Raw genomic sequence first — 22,252 nt, 5'->3', positions numbered from 1 at the left:
CTAGATTATTGGGAAAGAACTGGATCTCACATCAGCTATTTTAGCTGATTCTCCAAAGTGAATAACAGTCACTGGTCCACATTTGGATGAGTAGACCTAATTTCTTACATCTTAAGATTGTGTGTGTTTGTGTATGTGTGTACCTGTGGGGATGGCAGCAACATAGGAGTATGGATCTTTCTTTTCCTTTTTTACCTAGAACAAGTATGATTACCCTCCCTGGTTAAGTATGCCTGCTCTAGTTGTTAAATATTTCCCCAAGTGATCTGACCGAGATATAGACTAAAGATTCTCAAATGATGTTCTCCAAAGCAGGTGCATCAGTACCACCTGAGGACCTGTCAGAAATGCAAATCCTGAGGCCTCATTCAGGCCTCTGAATCAGAAATTCTGGGGTCAAGCCCCAGTTACATGTGTTTTAAAGCCCTTTGTGTGTTCTAATGTATGCTCTAGTTTGAAAACCACTGGTCTAGACTGTGAGAAAAGTTATTAGTAGTGTCATTAGCTAGTTTCCTCTGGCTCACGATTTAAATCACCTTTATAGTTATTCCCAGGTTCCAATTTTGAATAATTCCTTTGGCTTTTAGTAATTTTGAGGCTAAAATGCCTCCAACAATTTGGGCTTATAAAAATATTATTGCTTCTCCACTTTGAATTGAAAAACAATTCTTACATGTTGAAATAATTCTGTTTTCCCATCCCTTATAGATATCAAGCTTTCAGTTCAGTCCCTACCTTGACACTTATGTTTTTTTCTGAGAGTATGTTTAATCTGAAGACTCAGAAAGAACAACTTTATGTCTAAGATGTACTTTTCAGTCTTTACTTCTTTAACTCTCAAATAAGGAATATAGCAATATTCTTTAGTACCAAATCTACTACTATTTCTATATTGTGCATGTCTAGTCAATATACTTGTGGTGATTTTAACCTTATTTGTATTATTAATGTCCCTGTATTATCACGGTTTCCAGCAGCTTCATTTTTCTTCTTATATGAACATGATTTTTTTTATTATACTTTAAGTTTTAGGGTACATGTGCAAAATGTGCAGGTTAGTTACATATGTATACATGTGCCATGCTGGTGCGCTGCACCCACTAACTCGTCATCTAGCATTAGGTATATCTCCCAATGCTATCCCTCCCCCCTCCCCCCACCCCACAACAGTCCCCAGAGTGTGATATTCCCCTTCCTGTGTCCATGTGTTCTCATTATGAACATGATTTTTAACATATGTGTTTTAAAATGTCTTCTCAGTCTACCACCTTTTAATGCTCAAAAATTCAACCTTGTATTGTCTATTTAACAAAATCTTTCTTTGTTTTCTTGAAACATAAAATTCTAAAATATTTTAGATTTTAATGCAACAGGAATTCAATCTTAAGGTTGACTTGAGTTCACCCTAATATTTCAAAATATGTGGAGAGTTTGGGGAGATATTAATGATATGCATTTATTTGAGGGATCTCACTGTATTTGCCTAGCGAAAAAACCAAAACTTAGAGAATAAACCTAATGCTTATGTATAGAAAAATATGCCAGGGAAAAATTACTAGAGTAATATAAATTTTGCTGTATAAAAATATTGTATATATTTATTTTATATAGTAGTATAATATTAATTAAATCTGTTAGCATTTATTGAAATATCCAATCTAAACTTAGAAAAATGACAAAGTCCAAAATGTACAGTTTGCAAAGCAATAAACAAGAATAGAAAAGTAGAATAAAGAACATCAATTAAAGAGTAAGATCTTGGGTTTTGAACTTAAACTGCTTATAATAACCTACTTGCTTTGAAATACAATAGGTAACTTGGAAAAAAATGTAATATGTGTACATATACATAGAGAGAGGAGAAATATTCTACTGTAATAAGATAATTAAGTATTTTATGTATATTTTAAAATTTTAAGAAGAAAAAGCATTTTATTTTGCTGTGGTGTTTACTCAAATTTGTTTTTATTTTTTCTTTTCATATGTATAGAAAACATGTTCCTTTTTGTAATAAAATTTTAAATTATATTTAATTTTTAAAAGCTTTATTGACACTATTTAAAATTAAAGTCAAAGCCAAAAGATAAGTTTCTACTTTATGCAAAGTTTCACAGATATTAAAAATAACAAGCATCAAGCTATGATACTGACATTTTTGTTTTAAATTCAGCTAAAACCTGTAAGGAGTTATTTTTGACATTCTATTAAATTATTGTATTTATTCAACCAGAATAGTCAATGTGATGGTAACTTTAACTCCTATTATTAATATCTTTTTCTTATTATCTTACTTTCTTATGCTTTTTATTGCACATTTGTGAAAGTCAGGTTTAATTTATACTCTATCTTAGCATCATGGCAAAATCTACACACATGTAAGTGTCCTTGATTTTTACCAAACAAGGATTAGTGCCTATTATATTCTTGGGCTCAGCCTCATTCTTTCACGTGACAGTTTCAGTCCCGCTTAATGCTATTTTTTGAATCCAAATAAGATACTTTCATTTGATTTAGCACTTTATCCTCTAAAGTCACTTGGCTTAATGGGTCTGATTTTGACTTTTTAGTCATTTTATTCATAAATGTACCATCATGTTCATCATTTTATGAGGCTTATGATGAATTCAACCACAGATCACTGAAAATAAGGCACAGAGTCAGATAGCAGGCCACCTTATTAGCACTTTTTTCCAGACCAATAATCATGTTGCTATTTGAAATTTAGCAAATTGCTGTCATATCATCCATTTCCAGGCCTTTCTTTAAATGACCCTGTCAGATTATTTTGCTGCTAGGTTGAAGCCAACCATGATAATGCTGCCACATGTGAATTTTGGAAGTACACAGCTCTTTCTTCATACTATTGGAAAGAAAAGAGTATTTTGCCACCACCGTGCAATAGAGTGTTTTCTAAATTTATTAATTTTATTTTTTATTTGAAAAATAGGTCTTATGTAGCTGGGGACTTCTTTCAGATAGTAGCCAAGCTTAAATCATATTAAAATATACAATATGTTTCTGAAAGTTCCAGAAATCATTTTAAAATTTTCAATAATATCTCTCACCCCAAGTGAACATGTATATCTATGTGTGAAACTTAAGTGTGCTTAAAAAATTAAAACAACAACAACAATACACGTTATTGTATGCACAGGTATTCAAAGGGACATTATCTATCATAAAGATAAAATTACTTTCCCTGTATTTTTGAAGATTAGAAAGGGAAATAATTGAGATTGTATTTCTCATATTGCAAAATAAACTTTGCATTCCACTGAGTTTCAATGCTATAGATGGCAAATTTGCATTGGCATAAACTTTTTCTTTCTCAGAATGAAGCAAATGGTAAATTGTTTTCTTTAGATTAAATAGTGGTACTAAAGATGCCTTAAGTTTTGCGAAACAGAGTCATATTCGTGTCATCACAATTACAAGGTACTTTCTCTGAAATTGCTTCGAGAAGTAAAGACAGAAACAAACATCAGACAATTTTTTTCCAGGTTACCACAGTAATTCGAATAGCCCAACCACAATTCTAGTATATCAAGTAAAACCTTAATAATTTGTCTTTTAGAAATAGGCAAATAATGTTCCTGAATAATAGCCCCGCTTCTACCTCCATATATATAACTCTTGGCTAGCTAATTATTTTTCTTTCCCTGTCTCAAAGAGTGGAAAATCCCTGGAATGGAATCTGATTGGTTTCCCGATCATAACTGTTTGTCTTAAATAGTGATCTCTCACATCACATCTTCTGGATATATTTAGCTAGACATTCATTCTTTGCTCAATTAACTGAGGCCAGAGTGAGAGAGCATTAAATTGAATAATTCCCATAAACAATTCAGAAATTAATATGGCCATGGCAGTAATAAAGCCGTTTCCTAGATGAGAATGAGTGGAGTTACTTGTAGACACCTCACTTACATATCTTTTACATCATGATTTCCTTTAAGACGGGTGCAGTTTGATCACATTAGGGCTTATCATTTAATAATGTATCCTTGAAATCACTAAGTTCAAGAGGTAACTAAAATCCTTAGAGCAACATGAAGGTATGTGATGGGCCAAAAATCCTCAACCAAACAGCTTATACTTACCTATGAGTATTTTTTTTTTTAATTTTAAAAGCCTCTTAAAATAGATTTATTTCTCTCTCTAATCCACCTACTTGGCTTCAGTATTTCAAAATGAGTGTTATAACAAAAATGGACCAGGCGCGGTGGCTCACGCCTGTAATCCCAGCACTTTGGGAGGCCGAGGCGGGTGAATCACGAGGTCAGGAGATCGAGACCATCCTGGCTAGCACGGTGAAACCCCGTCTCTAGTAAAAATACAAAAAAATTAGCCGGGCGTGGTGGCGGGCGCCTGTAGTCCCAGCTACGCGGGAGGCTGAGGCAGGAGAATAGCGGGAACCCCGGAGTTGGAGCTTGCAGTGAGCCGAGATCGCGCCACTGCACCCCAGCCTGGGCGGCAGAACAAGACTCCGTCTCTCTTTTTTTTTTTTTTTTTTGATACGGAGTCTTGCTAGGTCGCCCAGACTGGAGTGCAGTGACGGGATCTCAGCTCACTGCAAGCTCCACCTCCCGGGTTCACGCCATTCTCTCACCTCAGCCTCCAGAGTAGCTTGGACTACAGGCGCCCACCACGCCCAGCTAATTTTTATATGTTTCAATAGAGACGGGGTTTCACTACATGTTGGCCAGGCTGGTCTCAACCTCCTGACCTCAGATGATCTGCCCTCCTAGACCTCCCAAAGTGCTGGAATTATAGGCGAGAGCTACCACGCCCGGCCATGTGTGGCTTTTTTGTACATTTTGTGACAATACTTGATGCCACGTCTCCAACATAAGCAAAAGAATTTCTAGGCAAAGAGAAGGTCTAAGAAAAAAAGCAGGAAGCCCTTTGCAGGGTAGCTTCTATAGGTTCAGAAAGCCAGACCTGAGACATGATCCCCAAGTTCCACTGGGATGAGTGTCAATATCTATTCTATTATGTATGTTAATTCATCCATATATACAGAGCTACTCAAATTAAGTGGAAAGGGTTTTGGGGACAAGTACCTATAATAACAGAAAAAACTTACATAAGCTATCTATATTAATCTAATCTAAATTAATTACGTTTGAAAGTAAATAGAATAAAAGAGAAAAACTAAGGTAAACTGAATGATTTATGTAAGAACCAGAATATGATTCTGGGAACAGAAGTTAAAAAATAATTGGCTTCTCCAGCAATATTAAAAAAATGATAAAAGATAAGCGAGATGCTATGAGAAAAATATGTGTTAGGTAAGACAAATCATATAAATTAATATATAAATTTTGAAATTTAAAAAAATATTGAAAGAGCTGGGTTAGAAAATTTATGAAACCTTTCAAAACATTAAACAAAATTGCAAAGCTAAAACCTATGAAGAATAAGTTGACTGACAATAAATAAGCTATGTGGTACAACATCATTATGCTGTAGTTCTGGAAAGAAAAATAATGTATAGATGGAAATAATTATAGACAATTAAATGATATTTTTAAAAGTAATCTTTTCTCGTCCATTAAACTAACAAAAATCAGATTAGAATGTCTCATTCTTTTGGAGAAGCAGGCACTCTCACACATTGCTGATGGAAATGACGATTATCTTTCTGAAGCGAAATTTGGCAGTATCTAAGAAAACATTTGCAACTGCCTTTTGACCTAGGAATCCTACTTCTAGGAATTTACTGTGGAGATATATTTTTAATATGAAAATACATGCACACAAAGTTACTCACTGGCATGTCATTTGTAATTGCAAAGTACTAGAAACAACCTGAATAGTCATACAAAGTAGAGTAGTGAAATCTGTTAAAAAACAATTTAGACAATCTATCTTTCTGAACTAATATGATGATTTTTGAGGTATATTATCAAATATAGAAAAGCAATGTGCAAACATTGCATATAGTACGAGACCTTTTGTGTAAGAAAGAAGAAGAAGAAAATATACAGTATTTATGTTTTCTTTTTTATTTTTTGGAGATGAAAAAAGAAGGAAAGGAAAGAAGAAAGGAAGGAAGAAGAAAATAGAGTAAGGAGAAGAAAGAAACAAAAACGAATAAGATTGTTGGTCTTATGTGTAGAAGTGGTAGCATGATTGGAAAAAGAAATAAAGTAAAAGAGACGATGGAGAATGATATTTAAAAAGTGCATTATTGTATAGTTATGCTTTTTAGAATAATGTAAATATTTCACATACTTAAAATTTAAAATATAAAGAAACAATTGAAACTCAGCAAGTTGTGAAGTCTGTCTTAGTTTGCCAGGGCTGCTGCAACAAAATATCACAGACCGGGTGGCCTAAACACAGAAACTTATTTTCTTCTAGTTCTGGAAGCTGGAAGTACAAGATTGAGATGCTAGTGGGCTTGGTTTCTCCAGAGGTCTCTTTCTTTGGCTTGCAGACAGCTGCCTTCTCACAATGTCCTCATATGGGCTTTTCTGTGTACAGATGCTTCCTTGGTACCTTTATGTGTGTCCAAATTTTACCTTCTTATAAAGACACCAGTCAAATTTAATTAGGGCCGACCTTACTGATCTAAATTTAACTTAAAAATCTCTTTAAAGGCCCTATCTCCAAATACAATCAAATTCTTAGGTGCTGAGAATTAGAGCTTCAACATATACATTTGGAGGGGTCACACCATTCACCCTATAACAGGACCCACATTGATATAAATTAACAAATGAACAACATATTGAAAAAAATTGAATAAATAGCATAATTGCAATTAAAAAAGGATGGGGAAGAAAAGCATAAACAATTCTTGGGCCAGGCACGGTGGCTCATGCCTGTAATCCCCATACATTCGGAGGCCGAGGTGATGGCTTGAGCCCAGGAATTTGAGACCAGCCTGGAAAATATTGTGAAACCCTCTCTCCAACAAAAGTACAAAAATTAGCCTGGGGTGTTGGTGCATACCTGTATTCCTGCTACTCGGGAAACTGAGGTAGGAGAATGGTTTGAGCCTGGGATGCGGAGGTTGCAGTGAGCTGAGGTTGTGCCATTGCATTCCAGCCTGGGTGAAAGAGCCAGACTCTTGTCTCAAAGAGCTCAGACTCTGTCTCATACATATACATACATGTATACATATATACTTATACATATACTTATATATATGTGTACATATATACACTCTAAGACTAACAACAATTCTGTACACAAATGTGGAATTCTCATGCATAATTTGTTTTTATAGAAGTGTTAGAAATGTTAAAAATTATTTTGTGCCTTTTCTAGAATTGAGAAAATAAATAAATATATCAATGATAATGGGAGCCAGGTTTCTCACCTTCAGAGAAAGGAGTTACAAATAAACAGAGTAGGCTAGAATAAATTCTGTAGATTGAATTGGGATTTGAATTATCAGTGTAAACTCAAGAAAGAGAGATTGACATAGAAATAGGTATAAATGTATTTACATGAATAAATGCATATACTGTATTACTTTAACTAGCATCATGTTACCCATAAAGAATATCATGTCTTTGGAAATAATGAAAAGGTATTCACCACCAAAGAAAAGTGTGACCTAGAACCGAGCAAGAAAATGATGAGCCTTTAAGAGACATGAATAGCATAGGGTACAATTTACTTTGAAACAAATCTGGAAGTCATAAATATCATCGCAATCAGTTTGAAGTCTATGTACTTGATATCCAGAGGAAAGTAATACTTAAATAAAATAAAAATATGACTTAATACCCAAAACGAGTTTTTGTTGTAAAAATCAACATAAAAAATCTAACATAATTTTTAAAGCAAGGAAAATATAGTGATTACAAAATAATATTTTCTGTTGTCAATATAGACAGAATGTAAAAATTTGAAAATGTAAGTATGCTACAGATGATACTTCCTTTTAATTGATAAGGGTTTCAAAGCATCTCATTTGAAAACAATTAAATTTCAAAACACTTGAAAACTTAATTCAGTGCAATTTTAGATCCCATTTCTCTTTTTCCTCAGGGTGACATCTGTGTTCTGAAAAGGTTATTCAGTGCCAGATTTTTTTTAGATGGGGGCAGGATTAGGCATCTGGTCTTCAATTTTTGGTGCTCCAAGGTTAATTTAATAGTGTTTCTTATGCCTGTAACACTTTGGAAAAGCCAAAACAACTCCTCACTCATATTCCAGTAATTAAAATCACAAAAGCCAAAAATATAGACTGGGGCACATAAGAATCCCCTGGAAAAAAATCAGGCCAATTATCACAGCAAATTTACTGCCAGCAAGCAATCAAAAAGCCATAGCTCTACCAGCTCTCAGAATTTTCAATTCCTTTTTCTAATTTTCTATCCAATATTGTAGCTATTTAAATTACTAACCATTTTTAAGGGATTAGGTTGACATGGCCATTTATTAATGAAGAAGATGGAATACATGGTTTTGCAGAATTAGTAGCTGAATCAGAGAGAAATTACTTATTAAAAATAAAATTCTGAAGATAAAAGAGTAGAGTACTGGAAAAATTGTTTGAGAGTCAATGTCTAAACTTCTGGGAAGAAAGGATAAGTAGCAGTTTTATGAAGAGCTAAAATAGGTACTGAACTACAGGTAAGAGCTTTGGTGGTTCTGTTCTGGAAGAATGAGAAGGGAATAATATGGATCAAAAATAAATGAGATGTATCAGAGAAGTGTTTTTGAGATGACTTTTACATCCTGATGAGGGTATATTGGACTGATATTGTTCATCATTTTTATCCCAGTTGACATTTCTGTGATGATATCACCTCCTACTCATGTGTTTTTCCTACTTACAACCTTTCTGTGGAGAGTCTTATGCGTTTTTATTACTGTTATGGAAATTACAATGAGAGACTTTTTTTCCGTCTAACTTTGTTAATATGCATGAATTTGAAAATAGCTGCTGTTTAACTTATGGTGATAATGTGAGCTGACGTTAATCAATTGAGGTTATGGCTCTTATGTCTAGGAGCTAAGCAGCCTGACACTTGTGAGTTATCTGGCGTGAAGTAATTATTTTCTCAGAAGATCTTATCATTGCTGATCAAGTATGAGCTCTAACCAAGGTAAATATTCCCTATTGCTGTTTATTTCTTCAGCTGATATTCTGGCTGTTAGCATAATGAGAAAAAACATACTATGTACAATGATGTACAACTTCGTACAGATTTTTTTTTTTTTTTTTTTTTTTACTTTTTGGAAACTTCTTTTTGTCTTTACTATCTTCACTTTCCTTAAACACTTAAAAATAGAAATTTTATTTCTTCACATGAGCTGCAAAACCCGGCATGTGTTCATATTTCACTGAAGAATACCTAACAAACCCTAGTATCTGCAAATGTAATTTGCAAAGTTGGCACCTTATTTTTCCCCAGTTAGCATTTTCTTTAGCTTCTGCAACATTTAGGTTTATAGAAATGTATCTAATATCTAAACTTTATAGTACCTGCACCAGAAATGTTTTGTTTCTGTTTCATGCTTTTAAAAAATATATGTTATTAAATAGAGTGAAGGTTTAACTGTAACACTGAGTCAGAGTTTTCTGCGCTTAAGTTTTCTGAAATAATCCAAGTCAGCATTTTTTAAAGTAGAAACATTTACAACTTGTGAAATACGATTTGATAAAAGACATGCTGATATGCTAGAAGTTAATGCAGCTTCCTGTGGTGCTGAACTTATTCAAAGGAAGGATATTATGCACAGGAAGAATCTCACCCAACAATCCCATATTTAAGGTTAATAGAGTAAGCTATACTAGAATCTGAGGAAGAAAATAAATTAAAAAATCACATAGGTTGGCTAAGTCGTGCTTTCTGATCCTTAAGAGTTTAAAGTGGGAACTGGGACAAAAGTGCACCATATGTGAAGAACTGCTGACAGAAAGACAATCTTTTATCATTAAAACAAAGGTTAAATAAAGATTAAACTCAGAACAGCAGCAAAAGCTCTGGAGGCTTTGGGTAGGCAAGATGCCCAGATGTTCTTCCTATCGTTTCAGTTGGCGTATGAGCAAAGGTGAGGGAGGTCAAGTGGGTAGGCGGCTGGTAGTAGGGTAGATGATGGCATGGTCATCCATTATTCTTGTAGAGTCTGAGAGTAGGACTGCTTCTGCTAGCACATTAATTAATAATTCCCTCTACATATTTCAAAGTCTTATTGAAATTTGTTGGATTCTGCTTATGTTCATCTGATCCCAATAGTGCCCTTTTGATTCACCCTACCTCTATACAATAATTTTAGTTACACTGGGAACAAAACAATGTGGTTTTCAAACAGAATTAGGGAAAATTGATTTCATGATTTTCATATGCACAGGTATTAGGTTGGGACAAAAGTAATGTAGTTTTTGCAATTAAATGGCAAAACTATAATTACTTTTGCATCAATCTATAATTTGGCAATATGGGTGCTGTTAAATTATATTGTACAATAATCTAAGAATATAATAATAAATATTCCAATGAAGCAAGGATTCTAAGACTTTTCCTGATGAACAATTTTTATTTTCACATTTATAAGATTACCATCAGCATATTGAAGTGTTGGTGATCCAGAAACACTTGCATTCTGGCCTACTTCCTTCTCCTGATGATCTCAGATTCAGTCCTAATTAGAAGAGGGGCCATGGTAGATAGGGAAATAATGCGGGTTTTTTATTATAAACTTGTGCAATATTTTGTAGTCTGTTTTGTTGTTGTTGTTGTTGTTGTTTTCTGGTCAAGTCACCCTCAGGAACAATTATCAATTTGATTGACAATCAAATGGGAAATTAGCACTACTGTATTTTTGTTTCTGTGTTCTCAAGTTCACAGGCAATTTCTTCAGACTTTATGTCAACTCAGACTGTCCAGAAAAAGTGTCCAAATCCAATAATTTTGGGCTTCTGAAACTCCACTCAACAATTTTAATTCAAAATGATCATGGACTGTACTCAAAATACTAGCCACTGCTTATTCTTCAATTACATTATTTTTATAAGTGACATTTCCCCATCCACGACTGCTCCAAAGGGATAGAATCTGGGTGGCAATGTTTGAACAGGTGATCTTGCCTTTTGGCCTACACTTGATAAAACCAGAGATGAACACAAACTCCAGCTGATTTAGTCAAGTGTGTGTGTGTGTGTGTGTGTGTGTGTGTGTGTGTTAGAGAGAGAGAGATAATTAAGATACTTAAAAAGTGTGTCAGTTTACATATTATTGAGGTGACATTTGGATCCATGGCAAATCAAAACTATGCCCAAATTGAGATCAGAAGGGAAAGGAAACTAAAATTTGGTCCATACATTAAAGAAGAGAAAATTTGCAGAGATGCAGATAACAAAGTCTATGGATAGAGGAAGCACATGTGCACCCAAACACAATGTGAATAGGAGGACACAGAGGGGCATGGGGAGAGAGAGGCAGTGGAAGCTAGAAAAACAGAGTTTAGAGACAAAGAGAGGCAAAAACTGAGACAATAGTTAAAAAGAAGAGAGAGAAATAATCTGGAACAGAGGAAAGTGAAAAGAGAGGAAGATAAATAGTGAATGACATTCCTATTTATCTGAATAACAACTATAGTAGCTTCAATCATATCAGATGATATTCCTTATCTTCCTCCTTTCAGATACCTAATCTAAGTGTCAACCCTCCAGGAATGCTCCAAACTTCCACCCTTCTGAAGTTCCTCTTCCTCACAGTATCAAAACACACTATCCCGGGGGGTTGGGGTGGGGTGCAATAATGACAAGAGCTTCCATTTCACATGCTAGGGGAAAACTTGTGAGAATGTCAGTTATTTTGAGATCTTTGGAAGGTTATATTTTTCTCAGGTACTTTTGCTTCATGTCTGCTGAATTCTTCGTCTTACCTCCGTTTTCTTCAACCTTCTTTCTTTAACCCATGGTGCTGTAAGCACGAAATACAGGCTTTTGTTTGTTTGTTTGTTTTTCAGTTTAGCCAAAGCAACGTAATAAAATACTGTATTGTTTAGCATGGGTTGTTGAAATAATTAGAGATTACAGCATAAAGCAATGCAGGCTATGTTTTACAACTGAATAAAGAGACAGTGGCCATTTTCCTCAGACTTATTTTTACAGTCTGGATTTCCTCTTTAACAAGCATACCCCCAAACTTCTCACTGTAATTTTGAGTCCTTTTTTCCACCAAGACTACAGGTTTTTTCTCTCTAATTTTCCCTAGGCTATATAACATTTCATTCTCTAGGCTACGCCCAGAAGACTTCAAATTTCCCCATTTTATTTTGCAGAACAAAACATTTGGATAACTTGTACCTAGTACAACTTAAAGTCACCACTTTTGATATGCCTGTAAGGGCAACTTCTGCAATATCCATTATTTTTTTTCTCACCCTTAATTCATCTAGAGTATTAATCTCTTTGCTCTGAGTGCTGTCAGTTCTAAATCCCCCTTCAAAGATTTTCCCAAACAGCCTAGCAGCAAAATATAATTATAACTTCTGTTAGCCAGAGTGGAAACCTCAGAATTCCTAAGGAAGGGATGTTAATGTGACTCTTACAAGAGTTGCAAAAATACTAATTTTGAGGAATACACCCGTCTTTCAAGATGGGTAGCAACTTAATACTGAAAATATATACATATTTTATTATAGATATTTGGAACATATAAACTGACTTATTTGAGAATATCCATGAATAAGTGTATACCGTTAAACAAGAGACGATGGTTTCTAATAAGGTTCTCTATGTGAATACTAATGAGAATGAGCATTGACAGAAACCTGTTTATAGTATTTTGGTTGATCTCTCCCTGCCTTAGTTATGTTTACACATTAGTTATTACATTATGTTGTTTGTATCCAAAATGATTGACTTTGAAAATTGTAACCACACATAGATTGCATAGTTATCTTATAATTATTTGAATAACTTTAATATGAATATGTTATATATTCTAGAAGAATTAAGCTCGTAACACTAGGACACTTCAGAATGCACTTATCTTAAAATGTATTGCTTTCTGCCAAAAAAAAAAAAAAAACAAGAGTCTGTTGTTTTTCACGGTAAATTTGTGTACCTAAGCTTTTTAAAAAGACAGCATGTAAGAAAATTTTCATCATTCTTGAAGCTACCAATATTTTATTTTGAAAACTCTATCTGAATTTACACATTTGATACATGAGGAGTCACACTTCCATGTCAGAAATACTAAGGAAATGTTGCTTAGCTTCATCCCTCAGTGACATGGAGACATTGGTCATTGAGTTGATTCTGCCATCTGTGATATCAAGAATCTTGTTCATGGTATCTTAAGTCAGAAGACAGTCTCTCTCTCTCTCCCTCTTTAACTGGCATTTGGGAATATTTGACATGTAAAGCTGCAGGTAAGAATGTTGGACTTGACTGAATATGCCGTTTCAAAAAATTTGTATATGAACTCAAATGAAATCCAAGTTTCAAAATTAACACTAAATGCTGACAATAATACCAAATTTTTATTTTCAGATCAACACTTTGTTTCTTCTACCTTTAGGTGCACATACATTTTATAATTTTAGTTGATAATTTTGATTTTACTTCCAGATGCTCAGAAGAAGCATTTAAATTATAATATGTATACTTTCTCTATACACAGAGATGATATCAAATTATGATAAAAATGTAAGGTTTTGCTTTTTATAAAAATGTTATATATAGATATATATTATATATAGATATCTATATTATATGCAGATATATATTACATATCTATATATATTATATAGATATAGATAATATATAGATCTATATATAATATAGATATCTATATATATTATATAGATATAGATAATATATAGATCTATATATAATATAGATATCTATATAAAGATATCTATATATAATATAGATATCTATATATAATAGATAGATCTATATATAATATAGATATCTATATATAGATCTATCTATATATATAGATATCTATATTATATATTAAATATATAGATATATATTATATATAGATATCTATATTATATATAGATATATATAATATATAGATGTATATTATATATATCTATATATTATATATATCTATATATAATATAGATATCTATATCTATATATATCTATATATCTATATCTATATATACTATATATCTATGTATATTATATATATATCTATATATAATATATCTATCTATATAATATATCTATCTATATATAATATATCTATCTATATATAATATGTCTATCTATATATATCTATCTATATATAATATATCTATCTATATATCTATCTATATATAATATATCTATCTCTATATATATCTATCTATATATAATGTATCTATCTATATATTATATATATCTATATATTATATATATCTATATATTATATATATCTATATATTATATATAATATAATATATATATATTATTATATAGATTAATATATAGATTATAGATAATATATAGATTAATTATATAGATTAATATATAGATATTATATATAGATATATATTATATATAGATATATAACATATATAGATAGATATATTATATATATAGATATCTATCTATATATATAATATATCTATCTATATATATTATATATATCTATGTATATATTATATATATTATATATATATCTATATATAATATATATATCTATATATAATATATAATATATATTACATATATCTATATATATTATTATCTATATATAGATATCATATATCTATATAGATATCTATATATATTATATATAGATATCTATCTATATATAATATATCTATATATAATATATATTATATATAATATGTATAGATAGATATATTATATATAGATAGATATATTATATATAGATTATATATTATATATAGATAGATATATTATATATAGATATATGTAGATATATATAGATAGATATATTATATAGATAGATATATTACATATAGACATATTATATATAGATATATATGTAATATAGATAGATATATATAGTATATATAGATATATATGTAATGTATATTATATATAATATATAGATCTATATAATATATATAATATATAGATCTATATATAAAAAATATATATTATATAGAGATATATTATATATATTATATATAGATCTATATATTATATATATTATATATAGATCTATATATTATATATAGATATATGTATGATATATATATTATATATATTATATATAATATATATAATATATATTATATAATATAATATATTATATATTATATATGTAATATATATAATATATATAATATAATATATAATATATATTATATATGTAATATATAGATATATAATATATATTATATATGTAATATATATATATATAATATATATTATATATGTAATATATAGATATATATATAATATATATATATATATTTTTTTTTTTTTGAGATGGAGTCTTGCTCTTGCTTTGTCACCCAGGCTGGAGTGCAGCGGCGTAATCTCTGCTCACTGTAAGCTCTGCCTCCCGGGTTCACATCATTCTCCTGCCTCAGCCTCCTGAGTAGCTGTGACTACAGGCACCCGCCACCATGCCAGGCTAATTTTTTGTACATTTAGTAGAGACGGGGTTTCACCGTGTTAGCCAGGATGGTCTCGATCTCTTGACCTCGTGATCCACCCACCTCGGCCTCCCAAAGTGCTGGGATTACAGGCGTGAGCCACCGTGCCCGGCCATTATATAATATATTTTTATGGCGTAATTGTCCATTAAATTTTGTATACTATTCTTCTGACAGCTGGCTGGCTTACTAGTTTGCTTATTTCTTTTTTTGTTTATTTTCTTGCTTTTCTTAGCCATGTCTCATGATTCTGTTAATCTAATCTCCAAAAATTTAAGCATTCCAAATGTTTCTTATCTTTCTTTTCACCCGTGAACCCACTGAACTCATGACCCTATGATATTGCTAGAAATCATAAATACCCCAAATCACATATTTCTAATCCCCCTTTATTAAATTAAACAATAAATCATAACATACACTTAATATGTCTATAAACAGAAATTAAGATAACATTTCAAAGCATTGAAAGATTATCAAAATAATCAACAATGGACATTGTAAAATTATTTTAATAATTTTAACCGTAATTTTATATCTGAAAATGTGAAGATTAATAGGATAAAATATAAAATAATCAATGGTTTGAATGAGTGTTACCATGAAATAGCCAAATAACACCTGTGATTTCTCATAGCTGGCACAGTGTTCCTTCTTTTGACTTTCTGACCACGTAGAAGAACCAATAAAGGATGACAAACACAGCATGGATTCTACCTTAAAGAACAATGACTTTTAGGCATTTTTTATGAATATAACACTCTTTAAAATTACAGAAATTACAGAGTATAAATTCAAGGCCAATGTAATTTCACACATGTTCTCTTTGATTAATAGACCATAACTGCTGAAGATGTCATTTGCCAAATTAAATTCTGACATTCACTTTCCCTCTTTGTATTACTATATGATAAAGGAGCCATTAAATTCTACAAGGCTATTTTCATTGATTTGAATATTTATACCAGCCTTACCCTTTTTGTCTATACGCCTGCTTAGATATGCTGGAAATAATTCTGACCCATGGTCAGTTAATGCCAATCACCTTATATTTTGTCTTTATTGAGAGAAACATCTTTCTTAACATATTCAAATTAACATTTACTCAAAATACTGTTTTCTTTGGTGGCCTGTTCTCTGCCTGAAATGTCATGGAGAAGTCTAAGATTTTAATTCCTTTTTCTAAAATCCCAATCATAGTAGTTCAAATTTTCATGATGTGTACATGCTCATATTACATGACGAATTCTTTTTCAACTTTTACAAAAGTTTCACCTGTTACTCAGTGAGTTTTTTAATGCTTGGTAGATTCCTTCATAATTTTCATAGCATACGCTCTATTTATTTAAGTCATCATTGTGTAATAATTTTAAACACATTAAAGACATTCCATCTTCAGCTTTTATTGAACTATTATCTGGTTAAAAACCTATATATATATATATATATATATATATATATATATATATATATATATATGCAATCATTCCTCCAATTGTGTCCTGGCAAGAATTATTTTTACTTTGTTAAATGTTCTCCCTTGGTCTCTTCACCAAAGAGAAATACGCATTTTATCATTTCACAGGAGGCTCTATTTCAGTGTTAACAGACAAAGAACAACAAAACTATATTGATATATGAATGCAGGGTGCTAGAATAAGTTTACTTACAAGGAGAATATTGAAGCTCACTTCTCAAGCATGCATTCTTGCTGTGCGAGCTATTGAATATGCAGCTAAATACAATTTAAAACTTTTATTTTATATACATATGCTTTCTTTCCTTAAAAAATGAAACAAATGCAAAAGGCATGCCACATTTTTGACACATGTCTCTGATTTGATTCCTAATTTTATATTTGAGCATATATAAAGAAAATAACCACTTAAGACAAAATTTCCCTATTTCTAATTAATTTATCACACCAAAATTTCATACTCTCACAAATTGGGACTATTTCTGAAAACAATAATTAGTATCAAGAGCCCCAATGATATCTCACTTGTTCATGCTTTAGTTATTAAATATTTATTTTCTTTTAGCTATTCTGACTCATTAGCCACTAATTTCTGCTGATGTTTACTTTAAAGTGACACTCAAATAATCTCTATTTCAACGTAATCGCCCTAATTCTGTCTCTTCTTAAATTTAATCCAGTTCAATTTTTGGAAAAGCTGTGGTTATGTGATTCATTTTACAGTCATCCTTTAGTATCCATGAGGGATTTGTTCCAGGACTACCCTTCTCCAAACCCCTGCAGATATCAAAATCTGTGGACTGTCAAATCCCTTGTATAAAATGGCAAAGTATTTGAATGTAACCTACATGCCTCCTCCCATATACTTTAAATAATCTCTAAATTACTTGTAATATCTAGTAGAATGTAAATGCTAAGTAAATAGTTGTTGTACTATATTTTTATTTGTGATTTTTTTGTATTGTTATTTTTTTCCCAAATACTTCTTATCTGCAGCTGGTTGAATCCTTGAATGCAGAACCTGTGAATATTGAATGCCAAATATTTATCAAAATTGAATTTTAAATAAATTTGTATTTTATAGTTTTTAATAGAATAAGCAAAATTTAAAGCAATTTTCTCAGCACATAATGTGAATGAATTGTTTAAGCTACATATATCAATAGTAAATAATATTTTAAAGAATTTTTGCTGTTTTGTTTTAATTTTAAAGGAAGTAGGTGAGCTGAACTAATTCTGTATTATAAACACCATGGAGTACAATTTCTGTTAAGGAATTCGGACTCAGTTATTTTTTTAACTGCCCTGCTGGTAGTAGAATGAGCTCTTTGTAATTGGGCAAATGTCACTGAGGTAGAAAAATGAAACAAACTTTTAAATCTACACAAAGATTATGATTTCACAAGCATATCAAACTGTAGCATTGATATGATTCCCAAAGACCAGTGCCAGAGCCACCAATGTCATATTTTTTTCAGTAATCTAAGAGGTCTGATTGGCTAAGAACCTGTCCTATAGAGGGAAAAAGTAAGGACTGAAAACAATTAACATGAAAGCTACCCCTTTAGTATTACAATCAGGAAACTAGCTGATATAGTTTGAATGTTGTCCCTGCCAAATGGCATGTTGAATTGTAATCCCCAGTGTTAAAAGTGAGGCCTAGTGCGAGGTTTCTGGGTCATTGGAGAGGATCCCTCATGGTTTCGTGTTTTCCTTGAGATAGTCAATGAGTTATTGTGAGATCTGGTTGTTCAGGCACCACCTTTGCCCGATTCTACTTCTTGCTCCCACTCTTGCTGTGTGACTATCCTGATCCTTTTTGGACTTCCCCTTGAGGAAACGCTCCCTTAGGCCTCCCCAGAAGCTGAGCAGATGCCAGTACCATCCTTCCTATACAGCCTGTAGAATAGTGAGCCAATCTCTTTTCATTATAAATTACTCAGTCTCAGATATTTTTTATAGCATGTAAGAATGGCCTAACACATATGCACTCATAAGAATGCAAGATATTCAATAAATAAAGTTGAATGTAAAATAAAAATGTGAAACTTCCTAATGAGATAACTTTCCAGAACACTTTAATACTGGTTAAATTGGGGTAGGGGAGGCGTGGCGGGGACGGGGAAGGAGTCTGTCCTGAATGCCCAAAGCCCACAGTCTTTTATCTTGTGCTATAAAGCAGGCTCCACAGTCCATTTCTGACGGCAAAACCTTCTATCATAAAGAAGTCTTCAGATTTTTGTTATTTCTTCCTCTAAAATAGTTTTTAGACCTTAAACATAGCAAATAAATAGACGAGGGCTTTTTCACAAAATACAATAGAAAGTTTTCAATATTGGTATCTCTTTGTTCCATTCTGTATCTCTCTCTATTATAATGACCTTCTCTTTTCTCCAGAGATGTACAACAGTACTCTGCTGTTCAGCATTTGCAAAAGTTGTTTTTCTTTCAAAGAATAATATCTGATACATAATAATTCTAATAACATAATACAAATGACAGTAATGCATAGACAGCTTAAAAAGAACATAGGTGAGGAAAATTCAAAATTGAAGGTTTAAAATAAGTAAACCTATGAAGTATTTTGCAAAATTTTATCTATCACTAAAATAAAATGATGCCAAAATAAAACTGAAATAAAGATAATATTTGTAATATATGGTATAATTAATTATAATTATAGAGATAACTTATCAGTAATCACCTTGAGTTGGCCCTGCAGGATAAAGATACTGTTTTGGTACTCTAACATGCCTAAATGACCGTGCATGTTTGTATTAGGTCGTTCTCACACAGCTATGAAGAAATACCCGAGACTGGGTAATTCATAAAGATAAGAGGGTTAATTGACTCACAGTTCAGCATGGCTGGAGAAGCCTCAGGAAACTTACAATCACAGTAGAAGGCACCTTTTCACAGGGCTGCAAGAGAGAATGAGGGCCAGCAGGGGAAATGGCAGATGCTTATACAACCATCAGATCTCATGAGAACTCACTCATTATCACAAGAACAGCATGGGGGAAATCGCCCCCATGATTGTTATCTCTCACCGGATCTCTCCCAGGACATGTGGGGATTATGGGGATTGCAATTCAAGATGAGATTTGGGTGGGGACACAGCCAAACCATATTAATGCTCTTTCTCTGAAAGAACTGTATCTTCCCTTTAAAAACAATATATAGTTTAAAGGTTCTCTTTATTAATATTCCTTTCATATATAATTACATCAACTCACACAATCCTTATTTGAAGTTTTGTCTTTAGACTTGGCTTATACAGTTTTTGAAAGTATACTCCTTAAAACAAAAGTTGTATTTGTTAACTTCTCTGATAGATGTAATTTGACATATAATGCTTTTATACAACTTTACTTACAAGTTTTATTGAGTAATGTTATTTTCAGTTTCTCATATTAAAACTGTGGGTTTTTTTTTCCAGCTCTTCCCACAAGCTCGCGTTTCTAATTTGTGACCATGGAAAATATATTTAAAGGTACATTAACAAGAATAGTTAACTTTTTGTTTGAACTTACCGTTAAAAGCGAATTTTCTTAATTCTTAGCTCCACAACAGTTTTTATATAAAGCTATTATATGAAATAAACCTTCTATGGACTCTGTCAATTCCTTGACTATTATATATTTACAGACCTAAATAAATTAGGAGGTATACTATGTTCAAAGATTTTAAAAGTATTTATTATTAAGCAATCATTTTTCCTAAAATTTATCTGTAGATTCACCATAGCCCCAATCAAATTTACAAAAGGCATTTCTATACACTTCAAAAGGCATATGGAAATAAAAAAGACATAGAATAATCAAAGAAATACTCTTTAAAAAAAAAGCTGGAGGTTTTACAGTAGCTAAATTCAAGACTTATTGTAAAGCTGCACCAATAAAGAGTGTGATTCACAACAGAAAAGACATGGAATCAATGCCCATCAATGGTAGACTGGATAAAGAAAATGTGGTATATTTTCACCACGGAATACTATGCAGCAATAAAAAAGAAAAAGATTACGTCTTTTGCAGCAACATGGATGGAGCTGGCAGCCATTACCCTAAGCAAATTGATTCAAAAACAGAAAACCAATACTGCATGTTCTCACTTAGAAGTGGAAGCTAAACAATGAGAACACATGGACACTAAGAAGAGAACTAGAGACACTGCGGTGTAGTTGAGGGTGGAGGGTAGAAAGAGGGAGAGTATCAGAAAAAATACCAATCAGGTTCTATGCTTATTACCAGGTGGCAAAATAAAATCTGTACACCAAACCTCTATGACACGCGGTTTACCTGGATAACAAATCTCCACGTGTACCCCTGAACCTAAAATAAAAGTTAAAAAAAGACTCTTTGATATTGATTAAATGATAGGTATATTGATCAGTAGAAACAATATGTAAAATCAGTGCTGATTTAACAATATGTTCAATGTAGAAACAATCATTAAGACACCTACAAAACTGATTTTCAAAGAAAATGCCAGGACAATTAAATGGGTACAGCAAAGTCTTTTGAACAAATAGTGCTGGAAATGGATATCCTTTAGAAATATGGAACATAAATGGCTACCTCATACCACACCCAAAAATTAACTCAAATGAATCATAGGTAAAATTATGAAAGTTAAGACTATAAAACTCTTACAGCATGTAGAACCAAATTTGGGCAGCCTTTTTTAGATGTGGCACAAAAAGGATAAGCCATTAAATAAAATATTGATACATTAGAGTTAGTGAAAATGTAAAATTTTTGTTCCTAAAAAATGATAATATTAAGAAAATAAAAAGCAAAGAATCAAAATGGCAGAAAATATTCATAGTGCATATGTTTGATCAAAGCCTTATCTTCAGGATTTATAAATCAATCTTGTAATCCATTAGTAAGAAATAAACACTGCTTCCCACTCCAGAAAAAAGATAAACAAATGGTCAATAAACAAAAACGTTTTCAATCTTATGCATTAATCATCAGGAAAATACAAATTAAATCCACCATGAGATGTTAGTACCCACCTACTAGAATGGCTAACTTTTTATTTTATTTTTGTTTCATTTTTTATTGACACATAATAATTGCACACATTTGTGGGGTACTGTGTGATGTTTCAATATGTGTGTATATTGTGTAATGATAAAATAATGGTAATTAGCAAATCCGTCACCTCCAAACATTTATAATTTCTTTTTAGTGAGGATATTCTGAATCCTATCTTGTAGCTATT

The sequence above is a fragment of the Gorilla gorilla genome, chromosome 15 (assembly GCF_029281585.2).
Source record: "Gorilla gorilla gorilla isolate KB3781 chromosome 15, NHGRI_mGorGor1-v2.1_pri, whole genome shotgun sequence".
In the NCBI taxonomy this organism is placed as follows: Eukaryota; Metazoa; Chordata; class Mammalia; order Primates; family Hominidae; genus Gorilla; species Gorilla gorilla.
The sequence above is the reverse complement of the archived record's forward strand: the minus strand, read 5'-3'. Positions refer to the sequence as shown.